Source organism: Carcharhinus amblyrhynchos, chromosome 29 (genome assembly GCF_965287045.1).
Source record: "Carcharhinus amblyrhynchos chromosome 29, sCarAmb.v2.hapA, whole genome shotgun sequence".
NCBI classification, from domain to species: Eukaryota; Metazoa; Chordata; class Chondrichthyes; order Carcharhiniformes; family Carcharhinidae; genus Carcharhinus; species Carcharhinus amblyrhynchos.
Window position 1 is genome coordinate 10,728,249 of NC_137352.1, and position 16,968 is coordinate 10,745,216.

Sequence of the window (16,968 nt, forward strand, 5' to 3'; positions counted from 1 at the left end):
TGTGTGCGTATCTGTGTGTGTATGTGTGTGCACGTGTGTGTGCGTGTCCACACATGTGTGTTTGTGTGTGTGTATGTGTGCGCATGTGTGTGCGTGCATGTGTTTTTTAATGTCTTTTCTGTATCTCTCATTAGCAGCTAGTTTTGGAGCACTATTTGAGCACCGGAGGTGGCTACAAGGGTTGGAAATCCCATGTATCATGCAACTTAATAATGGACAAATGCCTTCACCAAAATAAATCTCAGACCAAAAAGGCATTCAAATAATATTCCTTCATACCTTTTCAAATTTCATCTTGCTCAGGGGTTGCCAACTGCTGTTAAATGTCTTTCTGGAGGTTTCATCTCCTGACTTGCCCCCACACTTCAGCCATTAGTCGCTGACACCTCCATCTTTATGACACATTGCCCTCCTCTGCCAACTGGAAATTAAGAAGACTCATTACCCAACTGGATGATGCTTGTCTGTCAGCCGAACAAAATTTCCCCATTTTCAATATCTGTGTGTGTGTTAGGAGAAAATGACTAAAACAGTTGATGTCCCGATGGGTTTTCTCCAGAGTTACACACAGCAGCGTCCTGGAGACTAGTCTTCAATTCCTGGAGACGCCAGGCCAATGGGAAGGTTGGTAACCCAACCCAAGGGCTATCAGTATCATATGATTCAGAACGAGTTTTATTAGAGTCAATGCTACAAAAATGTATTTATTATCTTCCATCTTTACTAGAAATATCTCTTTTCCCATGAGCAACCTGTCAGAACAGACTGTTTATGTAGCTTAATCAATTAGTGCCCTTCTTGAACCTTAATCACAACATAATTTAGGTGCATTGGCCGGGCAAATTATCCCTCAGTGTAGCCGAACAGAGTGTGGCAACTAGGGGAGTTTCACAGTTAACTTCATTGCAGTGTTGATGTAAGCCTACTCGTGACACTAATCCATAAATAAACTTAGTGGGTGGCATGGTGGCACAGTGTTTAGCACTGCTGCCTCACTGTGCCAGGGACACAGGTTCGATTCCTGGCTTGGGTCACTGCCTATGTGGAGTTTGTATATTCTCCCACGTGTCTGAGTGGGTTTCCTCTGGATGCTCCAGTTGCCTCCTACAGTCCAAAGATGTGCGACTTAGGTTGATCAGCCATGGTCAATTGCCCCTCAGATTCAGGGGGATTAATCGGGTAAATATGTGGGGCTACGGGGATAGGGGCTGGATGGGATTGTGCTTGGTGCATCAGACTCAATGGGCCGAATGGCCTCCTTCTGCACTGTAGGGATTCTATGATGATAATCACCTGTACAATTGTGATTTGTGGAGCTTTTGTTTATTCTAGAACGGCATTTTATTTGAGTGTGGCATTCAGGAGGCCTGGTAAAACTGAAGTCAACTGGGAATCACGGAGGAAGCTCTTCCATGGTAAGAGTTAAACTAGGCCCAAAGGAAGGTGAGCTTGTCTGAGGAATTTGGGCAGGATGCAGGCCCAACTATTTTAGTTGCCTTTTCAATTACCTTCTCTCCACTGTAAGGTCAGAAGTGGAACTACTTATTGGTAAATGTACTGTGCTCAATTGAAAAATAATTAAACAATCCATTCCTGCACGTGACAAGCCCTGGGCGAACATCCAGGCTTAGGTGATAAGTAGCAAATAACACTTGTCCTGCACAAGTGCTAGAAATAGCCATCTCCACAAGAGACCACCTACCCAACTCCTCTTGACGTTCAATGGCATTTCCCACCAATCAACACACTGTGGGGTGTCACAATTTGCCAGAGACTAAACCGGAATGGACATATAAATGTCGTGGCAACACCCACAGGTCAGAGACTGTATATTCTGTCTTCAGAAGCTCACCTCCTGACTCTCTAAATCCTTTCCACCACCTACGAGACACGGATCAGAATGTGATGGAACACTCTCCAATCACCTGGGTGAGTGCAGCTACAGCAATGCTCAGGAAGCTTGACATTATCCAGGGAAAGTCAGCCCAGGTGACCATCACCCCAACAACAAAGCTAAACATCCACTACGGCTACCAGTCATATACAGAGGCAGCAGAGTGCACTATCCATATACTACAACATGTCATCAAAGATTCTTCATTGGCATCTCCCCAAACCCAAGACCTCCATCACCGAGAAAGACAAAGGCAGCAGGTAGATGGGAGCACAGCCACCTCTAAACTATCTTTAAAGTTAAACCAATTTGACGTGGACATGTATGACTGTTACTCTATTGTCACTAGATCAAAAATCCAGTGGCTCCCTACCTGACAGCGTAATGGAAGTATATTTGCCACGCAGACTGCAATGGGTAAAGAAGGTAGCTCACCATCACAATCTAAAGGCAGCTAAGGATAGACACTAAATCCTCATCGTGCCACCAATCTCACATCCCAAGGAGTAATGGATCATCAGGAGAGCATTGAAGTGGCAGAGATTCATGATCTGTGTTCATTGCTTTCTCCCTTTTCTCTTCCAGTATGCCACAAAACCATACTGGGGTTGTGGGAGAGTAAAGGGAGCTTGGGGCATATTACCCATGGCCTCAGACAGGACCTCTTCCACCACCCAAAGTATGTTGCTGCTGGACACCAGGGTACTATCAATGCCATGCACTACAGGCAGAGACCAATAGACTCTTTCCATCTGCTTATTGTACACTTTAGAGTGGAGATTACTACTTTATGTTGTTTTTCTCATATAAAACAGAAATTACACTGCTGACTGGGTGGCACGATAGCACAGTGGTTAGCACTGCTGCTTCACAGCTCCAGGGACCTGAGTTCGATTCCCGGCTTGGGTCACCGTTTGTGTGGAGCTTTCATATTCTCCTCGTATCTGCATGGATTTCCTCTGGGTGCTCCAGTTTCCTCCCACAGTTCAACGATGTGCAGGTTAGGTTGATTGGCCATGCTAAAATTGCCCCTTAGTGTCCTGAAATGCATAGGTTAGAGGAATTAGTGGGTAAAATGTTTAGGGGTATGGGGGTAGGGCCTGGCTGGAATTGTGATCGGTGCATATTCGATAGGCTGAATGGCCTCTTTCTGCACTGTAGGATTCTATAATTCTATGCCTTTTGTGATGCTCTCCATTTAAGGTTCTTCATACAATTTTATTCTCTGCATTAAATTTGTTAACTAAAGTCATCTATACCACTTCCATCTGTCCTTGGTGACGTACACAGCTAATACCTGCTGGGATAAAGTTTAAAGTTTCTTTATTAGAGTCACAAGTAGGCCTACAAGTAGGCCTACACAAGTAGGCAGCACAGATTCGTTAAGGGGAAGTCGTGTTTGACGAACTTATTGGATTCCTATGAGGATGTGACTAGTGCTGTAGACAGAGGGGAACCGGTGGATGTGGTGTTTTTAGATTTCCAAAAGGTGTTTGATAAGGTGCCTCATAAAAGGTTGCTACAGAAGGTTAGGGTGCACGGAGTTGGGGGTAAGGTGTTAGCATGGATAGAGGATTGGCTGTCTAATAGGAAGCAGAGAGTTGGTATCAATGGGTGCTATTCTGGTTGGTGGTTGGTGACTAGTGGAGTGCCGCAGGGATCGGTGCTGGGGCCTCAACTATTTACCATTTATATTGAGGATCTGAAGGAGGGGGCTGAGTGTAGGGTGACAAAATTTGCTGATGACATGAAGATGAGTGGAAAAGCAAATTGCGTGGAGGGTGTGAAAAGTCTACAGAGAGATCTGGATAGGCTGAGCAAGTGGGCGAGGACCTGGGAGATGGAGTATAATGTTAGCAAGTGTGAGGTTATCCACTTGGGCAGAAATAATAGTAGGAGGGATTATTATTTAAAAGGCGAAAAGCTGCAGCATGCTACGGTGCAGAGGGACCTGGGGGTCGTTGTGCACGAGTCGCAAAAACCCAGTCTGCAGGTGCAGCAGGTGATCAAGAAGGTGAATGGAATGTTGGCCTTTATAGCGAAGGGGATTGAATATAAAAGCAGGGAGGTCTTGCTGCAACTGTACAGGGTACTGGTGAGGCCGTAGCTGGAGTACTGTGTGCAGTTTTGGTTGCCGCACTTGCGGAAGGATACATTGGCCTTGGAGGGAGTGCAGAGGAGGTTCACTAGGCTGATACCGGAGATGAGGGGGTTGGACTATGAAGAGAGACTAAATAGACTGGGTCTGTACTCATTGGAGTTTAGAAGGATGAGGGGGGATCTTATAGAGATGTATAAGATGACGAAGGGGATGGATAGGGTAGAGGTAGAGAGATTCTTCCCGCTTAGAAAGGATAGCAGGACTAGAGGGCACAGCCTCAAGATAAGGGGGGGCAGTTTAGATCAGAGTTGAGGAGGAACTTCTTCACTCAAAGGGTGGTGAATCTCTGGAATTCTCTGCCTGTTGAAGTGGTGGAGGCTACCTCGCTAAATATATTTAAGTAGCGGGTAGATAGGTTTTTGATAGACAGGGGAATTAAGGGTTATGGGGAGAAAGCGGGAAAGTGGAACTGATTCATTTCAGATCAGCCATGATCTTATTGAATGGCAGGGCAGGCTCGAAGGGCTAGATGGCCTACTCCTGCTCCTATTTCTTATGTTCTTATGTTCTTACATTAACACTGCAAAGAAGTTACTGTGAAAATCCCTTAGTTGTCACACTCCGGTGCCTGTTCGGGTACACTGAAGGAGAATTTAGCATGGTCAATGCATATAACCAACTCGTCTTTCGAATGGGGGGAGAAAACTGGAGCACCCGGAGGAAACCCACAATGACATGAGGAGAACATGCAGGCTACGCACAAATGGTGACCCAAGTTCCAGGAATCAAAACCAGTCCCTGGCACTGCAAGGCAGCAGTGCTAACCCACTGTGCCACCATAGATCTCATTTTTACCACTTCGCAGGAAACATCAAAGTGCATCTAGAAATGATCTATAAGTGTGGATCTTTATTTTCTCACAAAGCAAAAAGCAAATAAAAAGCCTGGAAGAAATTTGACCTGTAAATTTTGAGATATCTGTGTTTCGTGCGACCTACATGTCATGCTTCCAGCATTTGTCATCCCCATTGGTGAAACACTAATTCAATGTCATTGCAAGTTGTCAGCCCTTTGCAGACATGTTGTTCAAAGCCAACCTTTAAGTGGTGGAATTAATAGTGGTTTTACACTGTTTGGATCATACTGACATACAAAGGTTCAGTACTTGGCTTATGCCAAGCTTTCTGAGCACAACCAGGATGACAACTGGGCCCATCTCAAAAACATTGTTCTTAAGATATGCTTATCGCTAGTTTGATCAGCAGTTCATTTCTCAATCCCTATTCGTTCTCGAGAGGATGGTGGTGAGCTGCTTCTTGAAACACTTCAACTACATGTAATGTACCCACAGTGCTGTTCATGAGAGAGTACCAAGATTTTATGGGGAGGCAATGGCCTCATGGTATTATTGCTAGGCTATTAATCCAGAAACTCAGCTTGTGTTCTGCGGGTTCAAATCCTGCCGTGGCAGATAGTGGAATTTGAATTCCATAAAAAATATCTGGAATTAAAAATCTACTCAAGACCGTGAAACCATTGTCAATTGTCGGAAAAACCCATCTGGTTCACTAATGTCCTTCAGGGAAGGAAATCTGCTGTCCTTACCTGGTCTGGCCTACATGTGACTGCAGAGCCACAGCAACGTGGTTGACTCTCAACTGCCCTCGAGCAATTAGGGATGGGCAATTAATGGAGGCCAGCCAGCAACGCCCATGACCCACAAATGATTTAAAAAAAGGAAATATTGATCCAGATACAATAAAGGAATGGCCAATATTGTTCCAAGTCAGGATGGTGATTGACTTGGAGGGGATTATATAGATGGTGGTGCTCCTCTGTGCCTGCTGCCCTTCTCTTTCTAGGTGTTAGAGGTCGAGTGTTTGAAGCTGCTGTTAAAGGCACCATGGTCATTTGTTGCATTTTGGTACACGCAGCTGCCCCTGTGAACCAAGTGGAAAAAGTGAATGTTTCAGTTAGCAGATGGAGTGCTGACCCATCAGGTTGTTTTACCTTGGATGTTGGCAACCTTCTTGAGTATTCTTGCACTCATCTAGGCAAATGGAGACTAAAGCTTTTTTAAAGTTTACGTATTAGTCTTGTATTAGTTCATTAACATTGCAATGAAGTTACTGTGAAAATCCCCTATTCTATTGACTATTGACCATTCCATCAGACTCTTGACTCTTCACAGGTCTCCAGTTTGAAAAACAACCCTCTGTAACCACCTTCTGTCATCAAGCTAATTTTGTATCCATTTGGCTACTTCACCTTGGGTCCCATGAGATTTATCCTGATCCAACAACCTGCCATGCGGTACCTTGTCAAAGGCCTTGCTAAAGTCCATATAGACAACATCAACTGCACTGCCCTCATCTACCTTCTTGGTTATCCCTTCAAAAAACTCAATCAAATTTGTGAGAGATGATTTTCCACTCACAAAGACATGCTGACTGTCCCTAATCAGTCCTTGTATCTCTTAATGCCTGTAGATCCTGCCTTGCAGAATACTTTCTAACAATTTACCTGCAATAGATGTGAGGCTTATTGGCCTGTCGTTCCCAGGCTTTCCCTGCAGCTCTTTTTAAACAAAGGTATGACATTTGCCACCCTCCAATCTTCAGGCACCTCACCTGTGGCTGTCAACAATTCAAATATCTCAGCTAGGAGACCTGCAGTTTCCTCCCTAGCCTCCTACAATGTCGTGGGGTACATTTGTGTAGCATGAATGTTGCTTTCCACTTATCAGCCCAAACTTGAATATTGCCTAGGTCTTGTAGTATGTGGGGTCAGGCTGCTTCATTACCTGATGAGTTGAGAATTGTCCTGAACACCCTGCAAACCATAAATCATTGGCAGCATGGTGGAAGAGTGGTTAGCACTGTTGCCTCACAGCACCAAGAACCCAGGTTCAATTCCAGCCTTGGGTCACCATCTGTGTGGAGTTTGCACATTCTCCCCATGTCTGCATGGGTTTCCTCCCACAATCCAAAGATGTGTGGGTTAGGTTGATTGGCCATGCTAAATTGACTCTTGTGTCGGGGGATTAGTAGAGTAAATGTGTGGGGTTACGGGAATCGGGCCTGTGTGGGATTGTGCTTGGTACAGACTCGATGGGCTGAGTGGCCTCTTTCAGTACTGTGGGGATTCTATGGACATAAGACCCAAAGATCTATATCAGAAGTAGGCCATTTGTCCTATCAAGCCTGCTCCACCATTCAATGAGGTAATGACTGATCTGATATGGTAATCCTCAAATCCATTTCCCACCTTATCCCCATAACTCCTGAGCTTCTCACTAATTAATAATCAGCAAACATCCCAATTTCTCACCTTATGTTGGAGGGAAGGTTTCAGTGACCCAAGCTAAAAAGGGAGAGGATTCTCTTCCAAGAACACAGCAGGAAAATGCCTAATTCTTGACTAACAAAAAGCCAATGTTCATTTCCTCCATCCAACTTCCTTTACGGAAAAGCTGCTTTTTTTGGAGTTAAACTATATGTAGACACATTTTCAAAGGGCGAAAGTTAAATGATATCAGAATTAAAAGTTTTAAAGGTCCGAAAGTTTTGTTGGAGATTGGGGCCCTTCGGCACCAAAGCGATTTTATTCAGACTCTTTTTTACTGGGGAAAAGCTGTTGTTCTGATTAGATGCCACCTGCAAAAAGCAAAGTGACACAAGAAATCCTTTAATGGCAGGTGTGTAGCCCTAACATGCCTCTGAAACTGGAAAGTCACTTTTGGCTCCAATGTCTAATTTTCCAAGAGTCCAATATTAGATTTTAAGAACCAGCCTCAGAAAAATTATACAACGAAAGATACACTGAAGCTATTTTTTTTTAAATTTCCACCTATTTTTTAATTGCTTATCTTTGCCACTTTGGGTCGCTCTGCGCCAACGCTACAGCTCAGAAAGCCCACCAATGCCTCTACTTTCTCAGGAGGCTGAGGAAATTCAGCGTGCCACTACGGCAATTTTTACAGATGCACCATAGAAAGCATCCTTTCCGGATGTATCACGGCTTGGTATGGCTCCTGCTCTGACCAAGTCCGCAAGATACTACAAAGGGTTGTGAATGTAGCCCAGTCTATCAAGTAAACTGATCTCCCATCTATTGACTCTGTCTACACTTCCCTCTGCCTCAGAAAAGCAGCCAGCGTAATCAAGGACCACATGCATCCCGGACATTCTCTCTTCCACCTTCTTCCGTCGGGAAAAGCAAACAAAAGTCTGGGAACAAAGACCAACTGACTCAAGAACAGCTGCTGCCATCAGATTCTTGAATGGACCTTCTTCATGTCAAGTTGATCTTTCTCTACACCCTGTAACACTACATGACACTACACTTCTGCAATACTACTTTATGCACTCTCTCCTTTCCATCTCTATATACAGTATGCTTTGTCTGTACAGTATGCAAGAAACAAGACATTTCACTGTACACCAAAACCTGTGACAATAATAAATAAAACCAAAATCAGTTCATATAAAAACCCAATTGAAAATAGGAGTGCTTTACAAAACTGAAAACGTAGTGCTTGTAGAAAAACGTGCAGATAACCTTTTTTTTAAAGTTGTACAAAAGGTGGAGACCAATTGTGCGATATATGCCGTTGAACAAGTTTAGAGAAAAGACGAGGAAAGTCACAAAGGTATTATCTCAGGAATTAACTAATTAAGCTTGCACTTTGAAAGCTTATCAGTTATAAATGTAAATCATTGTTGTTGCTGGAGGGAATATAGCGGGAAATAGGAAGTTCCATAGTTTTGAAAACTTGGCAAGCGTGCTGTGGGAGGTGATGCAATCACTCAATTTTAACACAATGAGGTTGCAGGGAGAAGGAAGAAGATATTTTAACTCTAGTTAGAACACAATAGGAAAATTCAGGAGACACAAAAAAGGTTGTGATAAAAAGAGACAGGTTGGGGCTACAGGTCAGGCAATGATCTTTTAATCCCCAAACCTTTTCCTGTATCCTGTCCAAGACGGGAAGATGAGTTAGAAGAGATTTACCAGAAATGACACAGGAATATGTCCAGCCACTTTGTGGAGTAAGTCATTAATAGACAAATATACAGCTCCATTAGGCTGATATGAATTCTGATTAAATATGCATTTAATTATATTAATTAGTTATATTAATTAAATGCACATACCAACTATTAATTCAGGACAATTTCCTTTAATAAGTATGATGACTTTGCCAGATAATGAAAGTTCAATTAACAGTGCTTGAATTTATTGATATCAATTCTGATCATAATGAACACTTGGGAAGGCCACATAATTGAGACAGGACTATTGAAAAAAATGTCCAATACTTTAACTTTGCTTACTATTGGCCAGAGGGACTGGGAACTTATAATGTGAACAGGACAACTTAACCAGGATTTGACTGCGTCAATAAATCTGACTTAAATTTCTCCACCAAAGTTCATGAATTCCACAAATAATGCAGCTTCCCTCTTAGTGGTAACATTTTTGCACAAAATAATTTCACCCATTCTGGGTTAAAAAGAAAACATTTTGGAAAAAATGTAATTGTTGTACTGCTGTTAAAAAAGATCCTTTTGTGCAGATGTAAGTGGCACTGTAACCAAGGCAACAGCCTCCATAATTGCCTTATATACCCAGGCAAAAGATTGGTACTTTGCAAGTTTCCTGTGTCATGTGTCCCTTTGTAAAAGCTAAGCTTTTATTCCAAGACTGACTTGAATCAAAACTGGAGTTCACCTTTCCTGTTCATTTATAATGCTCATACTCTAACCAATTAAATATGCACTATTCAGAGCTGCGAGCCATAACAATTCCAGACCTTAATGTCTATTTGCTTCTTTACTCGAATCATACTTTGTACAGGGATAAAACTGATATTCTGTTAATAATATCAAGCTGAGTCATTTAGAGCCCAGTTTAATAGGTGTGCTGCAAATCTTAGGTGTTTAATAGGTGTGCTGCAACTGTTCCAGTTGAGGTTATTTTGCATTAAGAAATATGAACCCTACAATAATTGGAATTAAATAATGTAAATAAATAGACCAGGAAGAGATCAGCCACGATCTGACTGAATGGCAGAGCGGGCTCAGAGGGCTGAATTGCCCACTGCTGTTCCTAACTCCTACGTTCAATAAGAACTTCGTCGTATCTCACACCACTAAAGGGTGCCATTTGGCCCATTGTTGAAAGAGCCATCCAATGCCCTAGTCCCTGCAAACTCTTCCTTTTAAAATATTTATAAAATTCCCTTTTGAATTTACTTCCATCATCCTTTCAAGAAGCACATTCCAGATCATAACAGGCCACTTTGTGAAAATTATTCTTCCTGTCAATGTTATTTTGTGCACTTTGCTAAAACACCCTTCTGTTCATGAACAGTGGCTACTTATTTACTTTATTAATAAATATTCTTCATAATCTCGAACAGCTATAATAAATCTCACCTTAATCTTCGCTGTTGTAAGGATGACAATCCTAGTTTTGCTAATCTCTCCATGTAATTGAAATATTTCATCCATGTTATCATTCAAAGGAAGTTTTTCAGTACAACTACAACACGAGCATTTATCCAGTGATCTGGAAACTTGCCCAGGTTGCCCAGTCCACAAAACTCACAGAAAATCCAATCTGTCCAAATGCACCCCACCAGGTATCTCTAGATCATCAGCAAAGCAACGGGGAGGTGATGCCCGACTGGTATTATTGCCAGATTATTAATTCAGGAAACTCAGCTAATGATCTGAGGACCTGGGTTCGAATCCCCTCACTGCAGATGATGGAATTTGAATTCAATGAAAAAAAATCTGGAAATAAGAATCTACTGATGACCATGAAACCATTGTCGTTTGTCGGAAAAACCCACCCCATTCACTAATGTCCTTTAGAGAAGGAAATCTGCCATCCTTATCTAGTCTGGCCTGCATGTGACTCCAGAGCTACAGCAATGTGGTTGACTTTCTGCTGCCCTCGGGCAACTAGGGATGAGCAATAAATGCTAGTCAGCCAGCGATGCCCATGTCCCATGAATGAATAAAAAAAGTGATGGAAGGTGTCATTGATAGTGCTATCAAGTGACACTTTGCAATAACCTGTTCACCGTTGCTCAGTTTGGGTTCCACCAGGGCCACATGGTGGAACCCAAACATGGAGATCCAAACATGGACAAAAGAACCTAATTTCAGAGGTGAGGTGAGGTGAGAGTGACTGCCCTTAACACCAAGGGCAGCATTTGACCAGGTGTGGCATTAAGGAGCCTAGCAAAGTATAAGTCAGTGGGCAATAGGGAGGCTGGGGAGGAACATGTCCACTGATTGGAGTTGCAAGTAGCATAAAGGAAGATGGTTGTGGGCTATGGAAGGCCAGTCACCTCAGTCCCGAGACATCACTGCAGGACTTTCCTCATCAGCTGCTTCAAAGATTATCTGCCTTCCAAAATAAAGTCAGAGATGAGGACATTTGTTCATGATTGCACAATGTACAGGAACATGCGCAACTCCTCAGATACTAAAGGAATCTGTGTCCATGTGCAGCAAAACCTGGACAATATCTAAACTTGAGCTGATAATGGCAAAAAAACAATTCACCCCACACACCTGTTGGACAATGACCATCTCCAACAAGAGAAAATCTAACCTTTTCCCTGATGTTCAACGGCATTACCACAAGTCAGACCAGAGTATGATGCTGGCAGTAGGTAGGTGAACATTGTAGTGCAAAAAAAGTGAAAAAATAGAGGAACCTTCAATAGTAAATGGTAAAATACAATTTCCACCCTTCCCTGAGCCACTTGACCCACTGAATTTTCTTCTGGCAACAACAACAAAATTAAAACACTTCTTGAAAAACACAAGAAAATATATCAGGTGGGAAGAATTGCCAAGAAATCTGTTTATTTTGGCACAAGATGAAAGAATGTCTAATGTGTTCTATCATGAAAGATTTAATATTTCAACAAACACTGAAAACACAGTCAGTGACACTGAAGTGTAGAAAGTAATACTCCAGTTGTTGCCTTAGACACTGAGGATGAAATATTCAGAATATTAGCTTTGTGGAAATAGGTAGAGATGTGATATTGATCCTGAGGATTTTGAGATACTGAAAGTGTAGAGAATGACTAGTAGAAATCATATTGTAAAAACTGTAAATCTTATTAAACTAGAATCAAGCCAAGTAAATTAAAGCAAATAGAAATGGTACAGTGGTTAACACTGCTGCCTCACAGCACCAGACTCGAGTTTGATTCCGGCCTTGGGTCACTGCCTGCGTGGAGTCTGCATGTTTGTGCGGGTTTCTTCCGGGTGAACGTAGAACATAGAACACTACAGCACAAACAGGCCCTTCGGCCCACAAGTCGTATCCATACCTACCAGGTCTATCTATAACTCTCAATCCCATTAAATCCCATGTACTCATCCAGAAGTCTCTTAAAAGACTTAAAAACGAGTTCGCCTCTACCACCACCAACGACAGCCGATTCCACTCACTCACCACCCTCTGAGTGAAAAACTTATCCCTGACATCTCCTCTGTACCTGCTCCCCAGCACCTTAAACCTGTGTCCTCTCGTATTGACCATTTCAGCCCTGGGAAATAGCCTCCGAGAGTCCACCCTATCTATACCTCTCAACATCTTATAAACCTCTATCAGATTCGGTTTCGGGTGCTCCAGTTTCCTCCCACACTCCAAAGGTGTCCAAGTTAGGTGGATTGGCTATGCTAAATCACCCCTTATTATCCAATGATGGGTAAGTTAAATAGATTAACCATGGTGAATGTACAGAGTTACGGGGATAGGACAGAGGAGAGGGATGGGCTGAGACACTCTGACAGAGAATCGGTGGAGACCTCCTTCTGCACTGTAGGGATTCTATGATTCTATAATCACTGCTTTATATCATGTGGCCAAATAATCTTCTAACTGGAGTATTTACTGGGACATTAGTGACTGTATTACAAAATGGAATTAATTGTGTGAAACACCATGAGCTGTTTTGATAGCACAGCACTATATTAATGTAAGTATTATTTAAAATATTGCAATCCAGCTTATTTTGGACAAATGTACTGTCGTGAACCTTCACCCGAGGTGCTTACATTTAAGAAATAGTTTTGTGAGATGTTGCAGAAGTTTAAGACCAATAGAATCAAAAGATTTTGGATCAGGTACTGTTATGATGTGGATGAGAGGAGCGTCCAGTTTATCAGCTCCATAGTCCACAGGTTGTATCATTAGTTAAAAAGTTTAATTCACCCATCAAAATGGCCAATCATTTAACTTTGCTACTGTTAGGCCCAGAATAAAAGAGATTTTAATCAGGCTTCTTTCAATAAACCCAGAATGATTGATTTATTTTACTCAAAATTTATTTTTTAAAACAAGTTGTAAGAACTGGTACGCATACACACAAAATTATACTCCAAGGGTATTAGCTACCTTACCCTTTTAAAAAAAATACTCCAATGCACACATGAACATGCACACACAGCAAACAGATAGGCAGCAATGGGTGTTATAACAAAAAGGATAAAGTTCACAGGGTTTTGTTGCTGTTGATCTGGAATTCCCTTGTGTGAAGATGACTGAAGGTTCTCACCAATGGAGTGTTGGCATAGAAGAGACTGTGGGACTGGTTCAATTCCTCTCATCTCAGCTTTTCATATTTCTAAATGCAGACAAATTATACCCAACTGTAGATTCTCTGGCTGCAGGTTGATAACCACACATGGAATTTCAGGCAAGGCAGAGGGAGAGAGAGCGAGTTAAGGATCCTTCCTTCTCCACTTTTTTTTCCCAAATACACTTGAGTCAAAAACAACAGGTCCAAAACTTAAAGTTTGTCTCTGTCATGTGATTTCCATTAAATCATCAGCTTTTACCAATCTTTTTCCCACAAGTTAAAGTGATTGAAATTCAGTACAAACAAACAGCCCTTCCCCTTTAATTACCAGGCTGGTCAGGTGATTTCTTGAAAAAGTCATGCTTGTTACCAGGTGAATTTACAACTTTTTTTGAAAATCAGTGCCCAAGTGTCCATTAATGCAATGTCATTCCATACTTTAAAATTAAAATCTGGTTTCGAACAATGGGATTCTAACAGTACCAAAGTCACAGCAATGCTGATTTTCCTGTTGCTGAAACAAACCCGTAGGGTGGGACTTTCCAGCCGCGCTCACCCCAAGGACGGAAAGTCCCACCTGAGGTGGGTCCCGCCCACTGCGATTCCTGTGGCAGGTGGGATGGGAAAGTTCTATCCCTGGAATATGTGGAATTCTGAAATGTACTGCTCTTTGTCCAGTTCCTCATCCCAAGAAGTGAGGCTGCCATCCAGGAGACTTGCCTCACAAGTTAATACAATCTGTATTCTATGAATTGAAGTTCTGATGGAGCACAACATCCCAGAATCTCAGCACCAGCTACCCTTCCCTGCACAAGACGTATCATGATCTGTGGAAGTACAGGCTCCAATAGCCAAATAGTCTTTCTTCCTTCCCTTGTTTATATCATTATGTACTGCCACGCTACAGGTATGTCATACACTTCCACTGCAAATCGATTGGAGTCCTTTAAACTGTCTCCCAGATCTTTCTGATGAACTGAAACCATAGATAAAATGTAACAAAATTAAGCCAAATGTACCATTTGTATCAGATTGTGACATTAAGCCAAGTGATACCAATACAAACACAGATCTTCACAAAAATCTACAGTAAACAGTTAGATTTCCTGTCAACTTTCCGTGATCAATTCCAATGTCCACATTTATAATGGAAACTGCTTAACTAAAATGTCATGCTGCAGAATCACCATGAGTGGGAGGGTGTAAGCACAGTGTGACAGGTTGACTTAGGCATATTCCATTATAAATGGGGACACTGGAATTTAGAACAGAAAAGGGAAAACAATTGAAGTACCTTTACAAGCACAGATCTAATTATACCCTGCCCTTAAATATCACTTCAGTTGTTGACTACACTTGATCTTGCCTCCCCATGGGTTATTGACAAGTTGTGATAAAAATGAAAATGAGATGGGGATATTTGATGGATCCTGGAGCTAAGTGTGGCAGAGTTTTGACCTCCCAGACCAGGAGACCCTCAATTTCAGTCCTAATCTCGAATGGCAAAGTTAGTGTATAAATCTATCCTACCATGTACACAAGGCATAGCCATCGAGTCAAATTCCAATCACAGCAGAATGAGACTCACCTAAGGTGGCAATCTTGTCTCTAGGACTTGACTTGACTGCAGTCTAATGTGACAATACTGTGCCTTTAAGAAATGTATGTAAGTCATGTTTCTGTGCTGAATGTGTTTACTAGTTCCATCCATTTTATCAGAGCCATTTTGTCTAGTTCCAGAAGCAGTGTATTGTTACTGCTGCAACATAATTGATTTTAATTGATGCAATGTTTGTTTTGATTTGAACTAATGCAGGGTTCTGTTGTTTTGTCTTTTCCCCTGGGATACTGCAGAGTGGGGCATGATTGGGTTGATTGACAGATAGGGTCATGTGACTGGGTTTGGCTAAGCTTGCACAGGGAACTCAAGCTTAGACTGCTTTTGGGATTTTTAGAGAGAGGTCGCTTTCTCTGCATCTTGTGCTCTGTCTAAAGGGGAGACTGGCATCTGGCAAGAAATAAGCCTTTCCTCTGAGATTCTAACAGTTGCAGACAGAGCTTTCACTGGAATTTGTTGCATGAAAATTAGAAAGCAAGTGTTTGTCTGGATCACTCTCCAGAAGTCTCAAAAGGCAGAAATCTCACACCTACATAAGAATCTTTGGTTTCTGTGCCAATTGGTTCTAAAGAAGGGATTCATCTTTGTAGTGGATACTGCTAAACTGGAACAATAGAGATAGCTAGTTGTTATGAATTATATTTTGTTGTGTTTAAGCCTTTTAATTGGTAACAGTTATGCTAATTCGTTTGGTTATATTCTAACTGTGTTCTTAAATAAAGCTTGTTTTGATAAAAAAAACTTCCTATTGGCTCACTTGAATCATACCTGGAGTGAAACACCTCATGTTCATCCTAATGCCAAAATCAAATGTAAAAGTCTAGACTAACTTCCTACCTTGAAGTTTCTGATTGATCTTTAACACTAATGTCAAGGGAAATTGGTAGTTTAAAAAAAAATTCTTGGAAAATGAGCATTTTTGGGAAAACCAGCAACTGTTGCCCATCTCTAGTTGCCCTTGAGAAGGAACATCCTCCGTTGGTCACTGGAAGTGGTCAATGCTCTTGACAGCCCAAGTGAGATTCACAACCAAGCAGCATAAAGGGGTGTCCTGTTAATTGCCAACTATGTTCTGTATCAATCAGGCTGGCAATGCACCAATCGGATTGGCAATGCAATTCGACAACAGTCTGAGTCCCAGGTCCACTGCGTGACATTGGTCTAGTGGTCCGTGTGGGAGATTGTCCTGCACAAATTCCAAATGAATCTTCCATCAGAAATAATGAAGGACTAAAGCTTGGCAGTGGATTGGATTGTTGTAATAGTTCATAGGAGGCAGTGGACAAGTGTAAAGACAACTATTAGATGTCCAAAGATGTCCAAGTTAGTTGGGTTGGTCATGTTAAATTGCCCCTTAGTGTCAAGATGTTAGGTTAGGGGGTAAGCAGGGTGAATGCAGGGGTTGGCCTGGGTGGGATGCTCTGTCAGAGAATTGGTGCAGACTCGAGGGGCCAAATGGCCTCCTTCTGCACCTTAAATACATCCATGTTCTTCATGTAGGACCTTCCACAGTCTAACGTTCACACACTCCCCACTGCATGTATTCCAGTATTACGGAAACCTTTGCCTTTCTTCTCTTCTCTGCTCCAACAAAGGGTCTACAGTCGGGACGTTACTGTCCTTTACTCTTCACCAATGCTGAAATTGCAGACCCCGAGCATTTTAAGAAATAGGAACAGGAGTATGCCGTTCAGCACCTCGAGCCTTCTCCACCCACCATTCAATAGGACAGTGGTTCA